This window comes from Bos grunniens, chromosome 7 (assembly GCF_055505025.1).
Source record: "Bos grunniens cultivar Pamir isolate PY7600 chromosome 7, Bosgru_T2T1.0, whole genome shotgun sequence".
In the NCBI taxonomy this organism is placed as follows: domain Eukaryota; kingdom Metazoa; phylum Chordata; class Mammalia; order Artiodactyla; family Bovidae; genus Bos; species Bos grunniens.
The window spans coordinates 101,585,469-101,601,249 of NC_141171.1; positions in this window are offsets into that span (position 1 = coordinate 101,585,469).

The window sequence follows — 15,781 nt, forward strand, 5'->3', positions numbered from 1 at the left end:
TTTTATTGGGCACTTAGCAGTAAGGTCCTATATACTATTGACAAATTAATAAAAAATAATTAATAATATAACAATGATCTAATGCTTTGATATCCTCGATATTTTTGTGTCCCCTCCCAAAATTCGTAGATTGAAATTCTAACCACTAATGTGGTGTTGTAGGGCCTTTGGGAAGCTCTTAGATTTAAGTGAGGTTATCAGGGCAGACACATTGACTTCCAGCCTCCAGAACTGTGAGAAACAAATGTTGCCGTTGAAGCTACCCAGTCTATGGTATTTTGTGGTCGCAGGCTGAGCTGACTAAAACACCAGTCTTCACAATATACAACTGATACTGTATTTTGAACCACTACCTTTGAACTGCTCTGAACTACTCTCGGTTCTCAGAAGGGACCGCGTTCTCTCCACCCCAGACTGTCACACGTGCTGCCCTCCCTACTGAGACACGCTTCCGTTCAGCTTCCCACTCCTCTGTTAGCCAACACCCAGGTATGATTCAGATCTCGGCTTAGAAATGCTTCCCTCAGAAAGCCTTCCCTCTGACCGCACCACACACACACACACACACACACACACGCTCGACTGTACTGGATTTCCCTTTTACGTGCTTCAATTTCTCAATACATAATAAAACTACTTGAAGGCGGGAATATTGTCTTGTTTATCATGCCTAACTTGTGATGGGAATTCAACAAATATTCTCTGACTACTTTTAGTTTCTTGGATAAATCTGTATCTAGAGCCTCACCCAGTTATTCTCACATGAAGTCCCTCTTAACACTAAAGAAAGACAGCAAATTTCACAGATATGATCTCTTTCAAACTCACTTTTCATAACCAGAGAAAGGTGGTGAAATATTTGGAAACCAGAAACAGTTGCCAAATCACAGCTGTGAGTGGTAATCACTAAATAAAAATCTTCTCAAATACATTTTTGGATCCTTCACAGATAAAATCTTTTGAAAACACTTTTGTTCTTTCTGTGCAAAGAATAAAGAAGAATAAAGTTTTACAAATGAGAAATCTTGAAACAGAGCCAGACTATGAACTTTTACACTTTTGCACAAATACTTAAGAGGAGACTGAAATTCTGTTAGAAACATTATTGCCCTTATAAAACTTTAAAAACATTTTCTTAAGGCAATATTTACCTTTGGCAGCTGAAGATGAGAGATTCGATTTTTAAGATTTCTGTCCAATCTTGCATGATATTCATGGACCAGAGATTTTATGAAAGCCTAGCTAATGGTTTATCTAGAAGCTGACATCCCCTTCAAATATTCAAATTTCACTTATCTCTTTAATTGTTCACATCATCAATACAAAGTTATCCCTTGATAAGCTGAAAATTGTCACCCAAAAGGAAGAAAAAGTACCATAGAGTCCAGAGCATGATAAATGCAAATAGCTCATACGGGTCTGTCAGTGTGGAGGTGTTTGATTCTTTGTATTAACAACAGGGGTATGAAGTGTGCATGCAGGAATAGAATGTTGCCCTTTGGAATGGTATTTGAATATTCTGGAACCAATATAAATGAGCTATTTAAGCCCATTGCATCCAAAGTGTTCTAAATGGCTGCCAAATTATGAAATACTTGAAACTGTGGAGGAGTCCCAAAAATTAGTCCTCAAATCACTTTAAAATATTTTTCTAAACTGTGCCACAAACCGATGCACACAAAAATATGTTCCATTTTTTCCATTCATAGTTGTTCTGGGAGAAAAAAACACTTTCTTAACATAGAATCACTCACAGCTGGTGTTACACTTGTTGGGATTCTGACCATTTCTGCTTTTCATCAGCAACAACAATGTAATAAGCATATTCATGCTTGCCATTACAGCAGCAATATTAAGGGTAGTTAGAGCTAAACTGCCCCATCGTTTAGACGCTTAGAATTGTAAATGTGCCTGTGTAATATGCATAGAAACTAGCTAGCTATGCACTTATTATACTACAAGAGTAGTATAGGCTTTGATTATAGGCTAAAGAACTTCAAATCACTTATCACAAATCTTTTAATCCAGTGAGAAAGATGATTAGGATAGTAACTGTCAGCAAGGTGCATGGCTGTCCAATGCATACCATCTTTTGGCAGGTGCAAATGAGCCAAGAAGTGACTGGGAAAGACATATAACTGTGTTCATTGGGTCACAGAGTTTCCAGACATCCAAAATCAGTTGTAGATTAATAACCCAAGAGAGTGCAGCCATAGGAAGAAAATGATATCCATAAATCACATATGGATAAGTCAAAGCTCCACACTAACATATTAAAAAAAAATAGAGTGTTTTCTAAACTGTCCAACTGTCCAAAGGATTTTCAGTGATAGACTCCAAAGCCTCATATGATCTTGTCTCTGCTCTCACCGAATATCCTACAGTGCTGCACCCAGTCACAGTAAATTTTTACTTTCTCTTCCTCTTGCTTGGGGAGAAAGATGGTTGTTATACAACACACTTTGCTTGGGGCCTTTGCACTAGCTTTTCCTGCACTTAACTTCACATACTTAACTCTTGTCATTCACATTTCATCTTAATTTTCACTTCTTCAAGCAGTATTTACCTTCTAGAGAAATCACTTTGAAGTCCTACTCTATTTTATTTTATATTATGATTCTCATTCTTACTTTAATTTCTTTTTTATTCCTGTGTTTGCTTGCTTGTGTGTTTTTCCTTTTCCATCTCCTGTCAATAGAATGTGAGCTCCATTTCACATGCTAGCAAGTTAATACTAAAAATCCTTCAAGCTAGGTTTCAACAGTACATGAACCAAGAACTTTCAGATGTACAAGCTGGATTTAGAAAAGGCAGAGGAACCAGAGATCAAATTGCCAACATATGCTGGACCACAGGAAAAGTAAGTGATTTCCAGAAAAGCATCTATTTCTGCTTCATTGACTATGCTAGAGCCTTTGACTGTGTGGATTACAACAAACTGTGGAAAGTTCTTAAAGAGATGAGAATACCAGACCATCTTACCTACCTCTTGAGAAACCTGTATGCAGGTCAAGAAGCAGCAGAACCAGACATGAAACAACGGACTGGTTCAAAATCAGGAAAGGAATCCATCAAGGCTGTATATTGTCACCCTGTTTATTTAACTTATATGCAGAGCACATCACATGAAATTGTGGACTGGATGAATCACAAGCTGGAATCAAGTTTGCCAGGAGAAATATCGATTAACTCAGATGTGCAGATAGGTGATACCACTTTAATGGCAGAAAGCGGAGAGGAACTAAAGACCCTCTTGATAAAAGTGAAAGAGGAGAGTGAAAAAACTATAAAACTGAGTAAAACTGAAGATTTAAAAAACTAAGATCATGGCATCCAGTCCCATCAGTTCATGGCAAATGGAGTGGGTGGGGGGAGAAAACAGTGAGACTATTTTCTTGGTCTTCAGAATCACTGTGGACAGTGACTGCAGCCATGAAATTAAACAATGTCTGCTCCTTGGAAGAAAAGCTATGACAAACCTAGACAGCATATTAAAAAGCAGAGACATCACTTTGCTAACAAAGTTCCATATAGTCAAAGCTATGGTTTTTCCAGTAGTCGTGTATGGATATGAGAGCTGGACCTTAAAGAAGGCTGAGCACTGAAGAATCGATGTTTTCCACCTGTGGTGCTGGAGAAGACTCTTGAGAGTCACTTGGATTGCAAGATCAAACTAGTCAATCTTAAGGGAAATCAACCCTGAATAGTCATTGAAAGGATACTGATGCTGAAGCTGAAACTCCAATATGTGGCCACCTGATGCAAAGAGCTGACTCACTGGAAAAGACCCTGATGCTGGGAAGGATTGAGGGCAGGAGGAAAAGCAACGACAGAGGATGAGAAGGTTGGATGGCATCATTGACTCAATGGACATGAGTCTGAACAAACTCCAGGAGATGGTAATGGACAAGGACGTCTGGTGTGCTGCAGCCTATGGGGTCACAAAGAGTCAGCCACGACTAAGCAACTGGACAACAACAATGGAGCAAAGATCTCTTATTCATTCATTCTTCTTCACCTTAAGATGTCCACTTGTGGCCATGATAGAGTAGCAATAACTTAATTATTTTCCTACAATGAACAGCTAGAAAACTAGACAAATACATATTAAGGGATTTTCAGACATTGGACTATAGGCAACATCAAAATGTGATCTCTGAGAAAAAGAATACAATAGATTTAAGTCCTATAATTGACCAGCTTCTTTTCAGAGGGACATTGAGAACACTGGAGTAGAGAGGGGAATACCAAGCAAGGTAATCAGTTTGCTAATTCAAGATACCAAAAATCAGAGTTCAGTGACTGAGGCAGCTGCAAGTTACAGGTCAGAGTTCCAGAGAAGAAAGAGCTACTGAAAACCCACAAAATCTGCAAAGGCTGAAAAATAGAAGCTGCAGAAGCATGAGTTAAATCACGCGAAAGCTCACTCAAAACTTGGAGATGTTTGGCTTCCAGTTACGTAGAGTGTAGATCCTTGAGATATTTAGTAAAGGTCAAGAAGGACAATATCCTAGTGGTGGGACTAAATTATCCTAGAACAAAGAAAACCCTATATCCATCTATGTGTGCGTGTGTGCTCAGTTGCTTCATTCGTGTCCAGCTCTCACAATCCTGTGGACTGTAGCCAGCCAGTCTGCTTTACCCTTGGGATTCTCCAGGCAAGAATACTAGAATGAGTTGCCATGTCCTCCTCCAAGGAATCTTCTTCACCCAGGGATCAAACCCGCATCTCCTGTGTCTCCTGCCTTGCAGGCAGATTCTTTACCACTGAGCCACTGGGGAAGCTCCGTATCCATCTAAATGAAACTGAAAAACAAGTCATGAATGGGTCACGCTAAACTGAACTAAATTTAACCACCTATAAAAAACAAAATCCAGCTTTCTTTTTTAAAAAAAAGGCAACAAAATCTAAACATTCAATAATGAAACATCCAAACTTTTCAGCATCCAACAAAAAATTGTGAGGTATTCCAGGCAGCACGGAAATGTGATCCACATCGAAGAGAAAAATCAGCCAACAGAAACAGTTACACAAGCAACAGAGATGATAAAATTTGAAGGCAAAGATGTTAAAATAGTTGCTATAATGATCTTCAAGTGTTTGAAGAAAAGCATCAATATAATGAGGAGATAAATGGAAAATCTGTTGAAAGAGCCATATGGAGTTCTAGAGGTAAAAGCTTGATTACTAAAGCAAAAATTAACCAAAAAGGATTAAGAGCAGTGTAGATACAATAATAAGTAAATGAAAAGATGTAGTAACAGAAAGTATTCATGAGTATGAAGGAGAGGAAAATAGTAGAAATAAGCAGAGTATCAAGGACCTACGGGGTACCATTAAACAGTCTGAAAAGTGAAAGTGAAAGTGAAGTTGCTCAGTCGTGTCCGACTCTTTGCGACCCCATGTCCATGGGATTCTCCAGGCAAGAATATTGGAGTGGGTTGCCGTTTCCTTCTCCAGAGGATCTTCCTGACAGGGATTGAACCCAGGTCTCCCACACTGCAAGCAGATTCTTTACTGTCTGAGCCACTCACAAACTGATAGTCCTAGAAGCAGAGAAATATAATTTGAAGCAATAATGAACCAAAATGTACAGATTAATGAAAACTATAAATTTATAGATCCAAGAAGTACAACAAACCAAAAACAGGGTAAAAAAAGAAAAATAACACTGGAGAATATCAAAATCAAACTCTTGAAAACTAGTCATGTAAAAAAAATCTTTAAAATAGCCAGACAGAAGACATGTTAAATTCATGGAAACAAAAATAAGAATAACAGGGATAAAAACCTGTAGACATCACTGTAATTATAGGCTGCTGATGTCTGTCTAAAAAACAAGCAAACCAAAAACCTTAATTTTGGTGAAAAGCTAAACTGGTTTATGCAGAAGGCAATGGCAACCCACTCCAGTATTCTTGCCTGGAGAATCCCAGGGACGGGGGGAAGCCTGGTGGGCTGCCATCCATGGGATCGCACAGAGTCGGATATGACTGAAGCGACTTAGCAGCAGCAGCAGCAGCAAACTGGTCTAGGTCAATTGGCATAAATTACTTTTACCAGTTAGACTGCTTCAGGTCACTTAGTCAGTGAGCAAAACCTGGCTAGATGGCCATCAGAATGTTTTCTTTCTTTGTGTTGAGCCCACAGCTAACCTATTTGTGTATGCAACTGAATTTTGGCCAATGGAATGTGAATGGGTGTGATTTATGCAACATCCAGGCCTGGCCCAATAAAACCTCCAATATGACTCCTGATCAGTCTGATCAGTCTCTGATCAGTCTCTCAACCAGCAGAGGACCCTGAGGTACAAGGATATGGCAGAACCAATCGATGTCCCCCTAGCACAATGACTTTTGTCTGTGACAAAAGCAAGAAAAAACTTTTATTAAGCCGTTGAAATTTTTTCAATTTGTATTAATAACCCTAACTGTGAATAACATAGCTTTGCAACAAAGAGATTGATATTCATAGGTAAATGGTAAAGAGCTGGTAAAGATTCATAGGTCTTTACCAGCTCAAATTTATAAATATCAAAGTATATAAATGATGCATTTCACATGTGTGTGCATGCTAAGTCACTTCAGTGTCCGACTCTTCGTGACCCTATGGACAGTAGCCTGCCAGGCTCCTCTGTCCATGGGATTCTCCAGGCAAGAACACTGGAGCCCCCTGAGGAGGAAATGGCAACCCACTCCAGACACTGACCAAATTTACACAGTTAGTAAATGCCAGGTTCAAATTTTAAACTCAAGTCTTTCTGACTCTAAACTGCTGGGCTCTTTTTACTGTCTCACATCACACAACTCCCATACTTATTTCAATGAAATAAGAAATGCAGAGTGGGGTAAGTACTGATTTATGTCAAATTAAGATCATAAGAAAGATTTTCTAGTTTACCAACATTGAGCTCTGAATAATTAAAGGCAAGTACATACTACGACAGTAAACCACAACTGAAACTAAAATTCGGTCTGTAAGAGAGCTGCGCGTGTGACGATTAATACGATAATTTTGCCATTTCCTTCCCATCAGCACAATCCAGTGTTTATAGTCTCATATTTGGCTTCTTCCCCTCTTACGGAACCAGATAATAACCGCTGATGAAATTTCTTAATTTTCATAGCTCTGAAGTAAACAGCAAATCTGTTTTTTTTCAATATATCATGTTTATAATATTTAGCAGAGCTTATTTCATCCATTAAAAGATACTCATGTATACATAAAACAAAGTAAAGGGTACTATTAGCTCTTTGAATATGGATACAATATAATGAAAATCTATTTAAAATGTGTGATTTTTTTCTCCCCTTTAGCTTATATAAATTCTTTATAGTTATTAGCACACTCTATGAGTGAATTGCATACTTTAGAACACATCTCTTCTCCTCAAAGTGCAATGCATTATTAATAATGGGAAAACATTTCATCTACTTCAAAGTGCTAGCATTTTTACTTTATATATTGTCTAGATAAAAATAAAGACATTCAAAAAAATGTGCACTCCTTATCCAAGAAAATAGATATCGCATACAATCCAGAGGAAACATAAAATGACTCAAGTCTTAGGGAACATGCTTTATTCATTTGTATTCATTGACTAAAATATGCATAATTTTGCTTTTAGAATTTATTCTAGGAAAATTATTATGAATGTGTCCAAACTTATTATGTGTGCCTTAACTTTATTCATTGAAGAAATTGTTTTAATTGTATATAACTCCTTGTTATTAAAAAAAGAACTAGTTAACAAAAAAAGAACAACTAAAAATATCTAAACACTTTCTTGTAGGAGATTAAAATGCCATATGTGAGTTCTGTCTCCTTCATTGAGATTAGGACTTAAATCCTGTCTTGGCATAAGCATTCTAAGGTTACTTAAAACAAACACGGCTATGCTTTCCTCTGTGTCTTAAATCTCTGGCAAATCGAAAATAGAAGAAACAAATATTTTTCTATGTTTTGATATTACATAGTTCACACCCTAAAATTTATCCTAGATTAGAAATAAATGTCATTGATCATCGATTGTATACAATCAATTAAACATTTATATAAAACAGATCTCAAGTATTCTAACTAGCTTAACCTCTTATCCGCAGAACACCTCTAAATCAGTACTTAATATTATTTACAACAAAGCTTCTATGGTGTCCTTAGAAACTCTACTATCCCCTCAGGAAATGATTGGCCAAAGGGACTTTGAGCTAATGAGGTTAATTTTTGTGGTTTGTTGCTTGTGTATTTCCAAGACCGCTGTAAACACAGTGGAAATTTTTCAGTGGAGTTAAGGGGCTTCCAGGCGGCTCAGTGGTAAAGAATCTGCCTGCCAAAGCAGGAGTCACGGCTTCGATCCCTGGGTCAGTAATATCCACTGAAGGAGGAAATGGCAACCCACTCCATTTTTCTTGCTTAGAAAAGTCCATGGACAGACAACCTGCGACAGTCTATGGGGTCGCAAAAATTCAGGATGCGATTCAGCACACACACAGTGGTGATCATAGCTGCTGAAAACCCTTTATAAAATATTAGATGCTCTAATTTCCAGACTCGAATTACTTTTATTCTAAATGTTATTGTTAATGTCAACTCTTCAAATACGATGATTAATTTGCTTTCCTAACTAGATTGTTCATAAACAGCATGAATCAGCAAAAAACAAAAATGAAAACTGACAGCATTAATGCCCTATACTGAAGAAATTTTAATTTATTTCTTAAAACATCAGTTAAATAATATTGTCAAAATGTTCTTATCTTATTATCAATAATAATATTAATAGCATTTTAAATTGTAAAATAAATATTATGAGAAAACAGATTTTAAAATATATTATTTGCTACTTGGAATGGCTTTAAATCTTTTTCTCAAACATAGTCATTTAGATGGAAACCGGAAGACAAATGCTAAGTTCCCAGGACCCTTCCTTCAGACTCAGGTATAGTCAAGAGCTAGATCTTCCTGAGGATTTTCAGAAACTGCTGTATGTGAAGGACCAGTTATCTGTCCCTGCACACAGCTTAGGGAAGCCTAGGTTAGCCTGCAGAACTCAGCGACAGTGAAGAGGGAGGGACAAACTAAGATGAGATCTCACACCTAGGGTGCGAGTTCTGCAGAGGAGCAGAACCAAGGGCCTTTGCAGAAGAAAAATTCTACATCATACATTTTGGGGGGCTTCCCAAGTGGTGCTAGTGGTAAAGAACCTGCCTGAGAATGCAGGAGATGTAAGAGACTAGGGTTTGATCTCTGGGTTGGGAAGATCCCTTGGAGAAGGGAATGGCAACCCACTCCAGTATTCTTGCCTGGAGAATCCCATGGGCAGAGGAGCCTGGCGGGCTACAGTCCACAGGGTCACAAAGACCTGGACATGGCTGAAGCGACTTAGCACAGACGCACTCACAGTTTTTGAATAGAAGAGATGATACTATTCAGTTTCTTTCTAGCATAAGTATTTTATCCCAAGTTCATTGCTATCGCAGCTGAATGCAAGAGAGACTGGACCCCTTGCTCATGAACATATTCTAAAGTTAAACAACAGAACAGACAGTAAATGTGGGTCCTAAGCTTCCTGGGGAAGCGAAAGCTAAGGACCTCCACAGGACTTCACAAACAACACCGAGATCCAGATGTAGCCCTTGGCCATTTATCACCAAGGAAGTTTTTATATGCAGAGTCAGAGGATTGTATTTGTGTTAAAAGTCTGCATTTAATCAGACTTTTGTGTGTGATAAACCTGTAAAGCATATCACAATGCTGCTTCTCTGTGTTGGTAGCTCTTCATTATTAAGATATCAGAGTTTCAAAGAATGGACAGACCCCAAATTTCAGAAATTCTGAGAGATGCCCAAGAGTTTATTAGTTTGGTTAATAAATTAGGGAAATCTGGATCTATATTCTTCTAGATTCTTTATCCAAAATAGAACTCCATTATTTCTAAATTTTTAAGGAATTTAGCTATACTGGTGGCTCGGACAGTAAAGCGTCTGCCTACAACGCGGGAGACCTGAGTTCAATCCTTGGGTTGGGAAGATCTCCTGGAGAAGGAAATGGCAACCCACTCCAGTACTCTTGCCTGGAAAATCCCATGGATGAAGGAGCCTGGTGGGCTACAGTCCAAAGGGTCACAAAGAGTCGGACACGTCTGAGCGACTTCACTTTCACTTTTCATAATCATCTTCTTATGGTTATTAAAGACTAAAACTATATTCTTAGATAATGATACATCTTTGAGTTAACTCCCTCTTCATCATTAACATTTTAAGTAAATAGTTATCTACCTGGCATTTTATAGTAAGAATTCCCCAGTAGGCTGCTACTCCACAGCACCATGCAAAATGCTCTAGCGCCATCTGGAGGGTACTTGTTGGGTATTTAAGAAAAGCAAATTGCATAACCGATACATACAAAAATGACACAGTGAGAGTTCCGTGTGCCTGCACTTGCGCAGTTTTGAAGAATTTCATTGAAAAAGAAATTCAAGTATTCTTCAGAAAGATAGAAAAGATAACAAGATCTTATCTGAGAAGCAGTTTGATTCTGGCTGAAAGATAATTCATATATTTCTATTTGAACTGGGGAGAATTATGTATTTGTACCCACATATTAAAGCCATCATGAGAAATGCTGGGCTGGAAGCAGCACAAGCTGGAATCAAGATTGCCAGGAGAAATATCAATAACCTCAGATATGCAGATGACACCACCCTTATGGTAGAAAGTGAAGAGGAACTCAAAAGCCTCTTGATGAAAGTGAAAGTGGAGAGTGAAAAAGTTGGCTTTAAAGCTCAATGTTCAGAAAATGAAGATCATGGCATCTGGTCCCATCACTTCATGGCAAATAGATGGGGAAACAGTGGAAACAGTGTCAGACTTTATTTTTTGAGGCTCCAAAATCACTGCAGATGGTGACTGCAGCCATGAAATTAAAAGACACTTACTCCTTGGAAGAAAAGTTATGATCAACCTAGATAGCATATTCAAAAGCAGAGACATTACTTTACCAACAAAGATCCGTCTAGTCAAGGCTATGGTTTTTCCAGTGGTCATGTGATGGATGTGAGAGTTGGACTGTGAAGAAAGCTGAGCGCCGAAGAATTGATGCTTTTGAACTGTGGTGTTGGAGAAGACTTGAGAGTCCCTTGGACTGCAAGGAGATCCAACCAGTCCATCCTAAAGGAGACCAGTCCTGGGTATTCATTGGAAGGACTGATGTTGAGACTGAAACTCCAATACTTTGGCCACCTCATGCAAAGAGTTGACTCATTGGAAAAGACTCTGATGCTGGGAGGGATTGGGGGCAGGAGGAGAAGGGGACGACAGAGGATGAGATGGCTGGATGGCATCACCAAGTCAATGCACATGAGTTTGGGTGAACTCCAGGAGTTGGTGATGGACAGGGAGGCCTGGCATGCTGCAATTCATGGGGTCACAAAGAGTCAGACACAACTGAGCGACTGAACTGAACTGAACTGAAGGATAATTGTAGGTCCAGTCAGTCAGTTCAGTAGCTCAGTCGTGTCCGACTCTTTGCAACCCCATGGACTGCAGCATGCCAAGTTCCCTGTCCATCACCAACTCCCAGAGTTTACTCAAACTCATGTCCATTGCAGAGAAGGCAATGGCACCCCACTCCACTACTCTTGCCTGGAAAGTCCCATGGACGGCAAAGCCTGATGGGCTAGTCCATGGGGTCACTAGGAGTCGGACATGACTGAGCAACCTCACTTTCACTTTTCACTTTCATGCATTCAAGAAGGAAACAGCAACCCACTCCAGTGTTCTTTCCTGGAGAATCCCAGAGACAGAGGAGCCTGGTGGGCTGTCGTCTATGGGGTCACACAGTGTCAGACAAGACTGAAGCAACTTGGCAGCATCAGCATGTCCACTGAGTCGGTGAAGCCATCCAACCCTCTCATCCTCTGTCGTCCCCTTCTCCTCCTGCCTTCAGTCTTTCCCAGCATCAGGGTCTTTTCCAATGAGTCAGTTTTTCACATCAGGTGGCCAAAGTATTGGAGTGTCAGCTTTAGCATCAGTCCTTCTAGTGAGTATTTAAGACTGATTTCCTTTAGGATGGACCGATTGGATCTCCTTGCAGCCCAAGGGACTGTAGGTTACAGATTACTGAAAGAATTTATTAAATATTTCTCTTTTCACTAAAAAGGATACAGTAACCCTCAATTCAAATTAGGAGTACAATTTAAGAGTTATGAAAGATGCAGAAAGAGTGGGGAACAAACTGACTAGACAATTATCACTACAGGTGGATGGGTGAGTGATAAATTAACTAATAATATTAATTATTAGTTATTATTAATTAACTAATTAATATTAATTAATTCCCCACATGCTCAGTCATTAATTGTGTTCGAATCATTGCTATCCCATGGACTGTAGCCCACCAGGCTCCTCTACCCATAGAATTTTCCTGGCCTGAATACTGGAGTGGGTTGCCATTTCCCCCTGCAGGGTATCGTCCTGACCCAGGGACTGAGCCCACATCTCCTGTGTCTCCTGCATTGGCATGCAGATTCTTTACCACTGAGCCACCTGGGAAGCTCTATTAATTAATAATAACATAAAAATGTATATTTTTTTGTGTTCCAACTCATTACTGTGCCTTCTTTGACCAGTGGAAACCTATTTAGATGATGTTTCATTTTGTTTTTTAGATACAATCAAACTAGTCTCTTGCATCATGTTCGCTGTCAAATGTAACAGGAAATTATAAAATCAGTTTGTACATCCCCTGACCAGACCTGGAATTTGCCATTTCTCCTAGGTGCTCTACTTCTTTTTGATGGAAATCTGTATTTAGAAGCCACAGTCTGGGGCACCAGAAAAATATATTGTTACTGTTTCTACAGGTTTGCAATGGCCAGAGCTAGAAGTCTTTTTTTTTTTTTCCCAGCAGTTGTATCTCAACAGGTCATACTGATACTTCCATTTAAAATTCTAGACTAATTGACCTTAAATCTAAATATAGTTTTTCTCATGCCAAAAATCCCAGCCAAGTAAAAATTATACATTTGCTTTATTCAACATTCAAAATAACCACCACAATAACCTTGAAGACACTGGAACTTTTTTCCGTATTATTGTATTCTCAGTGTATCCTCTAATGATGTATATAAATATCATTCTGTCTTAAAATTTTTGGAATAGTTCCTGTTTGTATATTCTTGCCACCAACTAGACAAAAACTGAGGTTCATTTGTTTTTTTATTTAATTATTTTGTAAATATATGAAATACACATCTTCATTAAAGACATTTTTCCAAATCTACTGATTTAACTTCTATCCCGTTGTCTCCACCTAATGCTACCCTTATCCATATTAAATTTGTAATTTTATGGTTTATCTTCCATTGTTTCACCTTAGCATAAGCAAGTGTGTTTATGCATAAGTGGTAGCATACAATGCATATTTTACTTCATTTTGCTTCTTTCATTTAATACACCCTAGAGACAATTTCTTAAGTCTATTTATATTTATTGATATGATCAGTATTTTGGCCTCGGGTGGTGCAATGGTAAAGAATCCGCTGCCAATGCAGGAGACTCATGCAAGAGACACAGGTTCGATCCTTGGGTAGGAAATGGCAGCCCACTCGAGTATTCTTGCTTCGAAATTCCATGGACAGAAGAGCCTGGTGGGCTACAGTCCACAGGGTCGCAAACAACAGGGCACAACTGAGCACACGTATACTCTGTCAAAGTATTTTATAAATATATGTTTACAATTTTGCTCATATATATGCAAAATTGTCTTTCATACAAATATTTTTCACTATGCGATCTATTTTATTCTACTCTTTCTCAGGATACTTTTGGTATGTAGAAATTTTGTAATTTTGTTCTAACCGTTTATTGCTTTGGGATTTTTTAAAAATTGAAATCACATTTGATTCACAGCTCAATTTGAAGAGGATTGATTTATTCATAGCACAGTTCCTTCTAGGCTTTATGATCATATACTTATTTACTCATCTTCTTTTAAAACTTTCACCTAAATTTTATATTTTCCTTAAGCTCTTAATATTAAACATCACTTACTAGGTTTCTTCCATAGCAATTTATTGTTGATGATGCTATTAAGAATGAGGTATTACACTTTTTTTATTTTCTAATTGGTTATTTATAGAAAGGTAAACTATTGATTTTCTTTGTTGATGTTGCATTTAATCTTATTGGATTCCCTCATTGGTGCTGAGTTTAATTAAATTTTTAATTTCAAGGTAATTTTAAGTTCACAGCCAATTATATGAAATAACACAGAGAGATCCCTGTATTATCCTTTTACTCAATATCCTGCAATGAGAACATCTAAACTCTTTAAAACTTAATTTTAAAAAGATGTTTGCAGTTTAACAACTTTGCAAAATCTAGTTTTGCTATAATTCCTTATCCCTGTCTAGATATGTATTTTGTGATCTCAAACAAGTCTAAATAATTTATTATTAAAACTTTTCAATATATTCTCTGTGATCACTGACTAGGAATTTCAAATTTTAAATTGTCATAAGCTAAAATAAAAATAGTCAAAAATTTTGCATAATACCTCTGCTGTTCTTTGAAATAGCAAATGTAGAACAAAACATTTAGCCTTTGTTTAACAAGGACCTACTAAAGTCTGAAGTATATAGACTGTATTATGAGTCTATTTTAAAACCCTTAAGTAAAATACAGTGTATGATCTATATGTTATCTATTCACCAAAAGGTCATGGTGCACAGAAGTGACTGGAAATCTGTCTAATGACTGTTAGATTTCTGTTCATCTCTAATAAGAAAACACCTTTTGCAGCCACAGAGGATCAATGGAAGCTAAAAACTGCTTTCACATTGGGATGGTGAGCTGAAGTATATGCGCTCGAGGCCATGCTTTATATCCTAACAGCTTCCTTTCTTTCTCAGAAATGACACCCTGACAAAATATATGCTAAATCCACTCATGTGTAAATGGAATATATAAAATGTGTACTGAACTCATTACGCTTTCTAGACTGCTGCTTTCATTTAGAAGAAAAAGGGCAGGTGCGTTACTGTTAATTTCAAGCATTTGGTTCAGTTCAGTCGCTCAGCCATGTCCGACTCTTTGCAACCCCATGAATCGCAGCACGCCAGGCCTCCCTGTCCATCACCAGCTCCCGGAGTTCACTCAGACTCACGTCCATAGAGTCAGTGATGCCATCCAGGCATCTCATCCTCTGTCGTCCCCTTTCTCCTCTTGCCCCCAATCTCTCCCAGCATCAGAGTCTTTTCCAATGAGTCAACTCTTCGCATGAGGTGGCCAAAGTACTGGAGTTTCAGCTTTAGCATCATTCCTTCCAAAGAAATCCCAGGGCTGATCTCCTTCAGAATGGACTGGTTGGATCTCCTTGCAGTCCAAGGGACTCTCAAGAGTCTTCTCCAACACCACAGTTCAAAAGCATCAATTCTTCGGCGCTCAGCTTTCTTCACAGTCTAACTCTCACATCCATACATGACCACTGGAAAAACCAGAGCCTTGACTAGACGGACCTTTGTTGGCAAAGTAATGTCTCTGCTTTTCAATATGCTATCTAGGTTGGTCATAACTTTTCTTCCAAGGAGTATGCGTCTTTTAATGTCATGGCTGCAGTCACCATCTGCAGTGATTTTGGAGTCCAAAAAAATAAAGTCTGACACTGTTTCCACTGTTTCCCCATCTATTTCAAGCATTATTGGTACATTTAAATTAAATATAGAAATCAACATAAATAAATCAAACAAATCTAGAAGAGACCCGTTTGGTTGGAATCTCT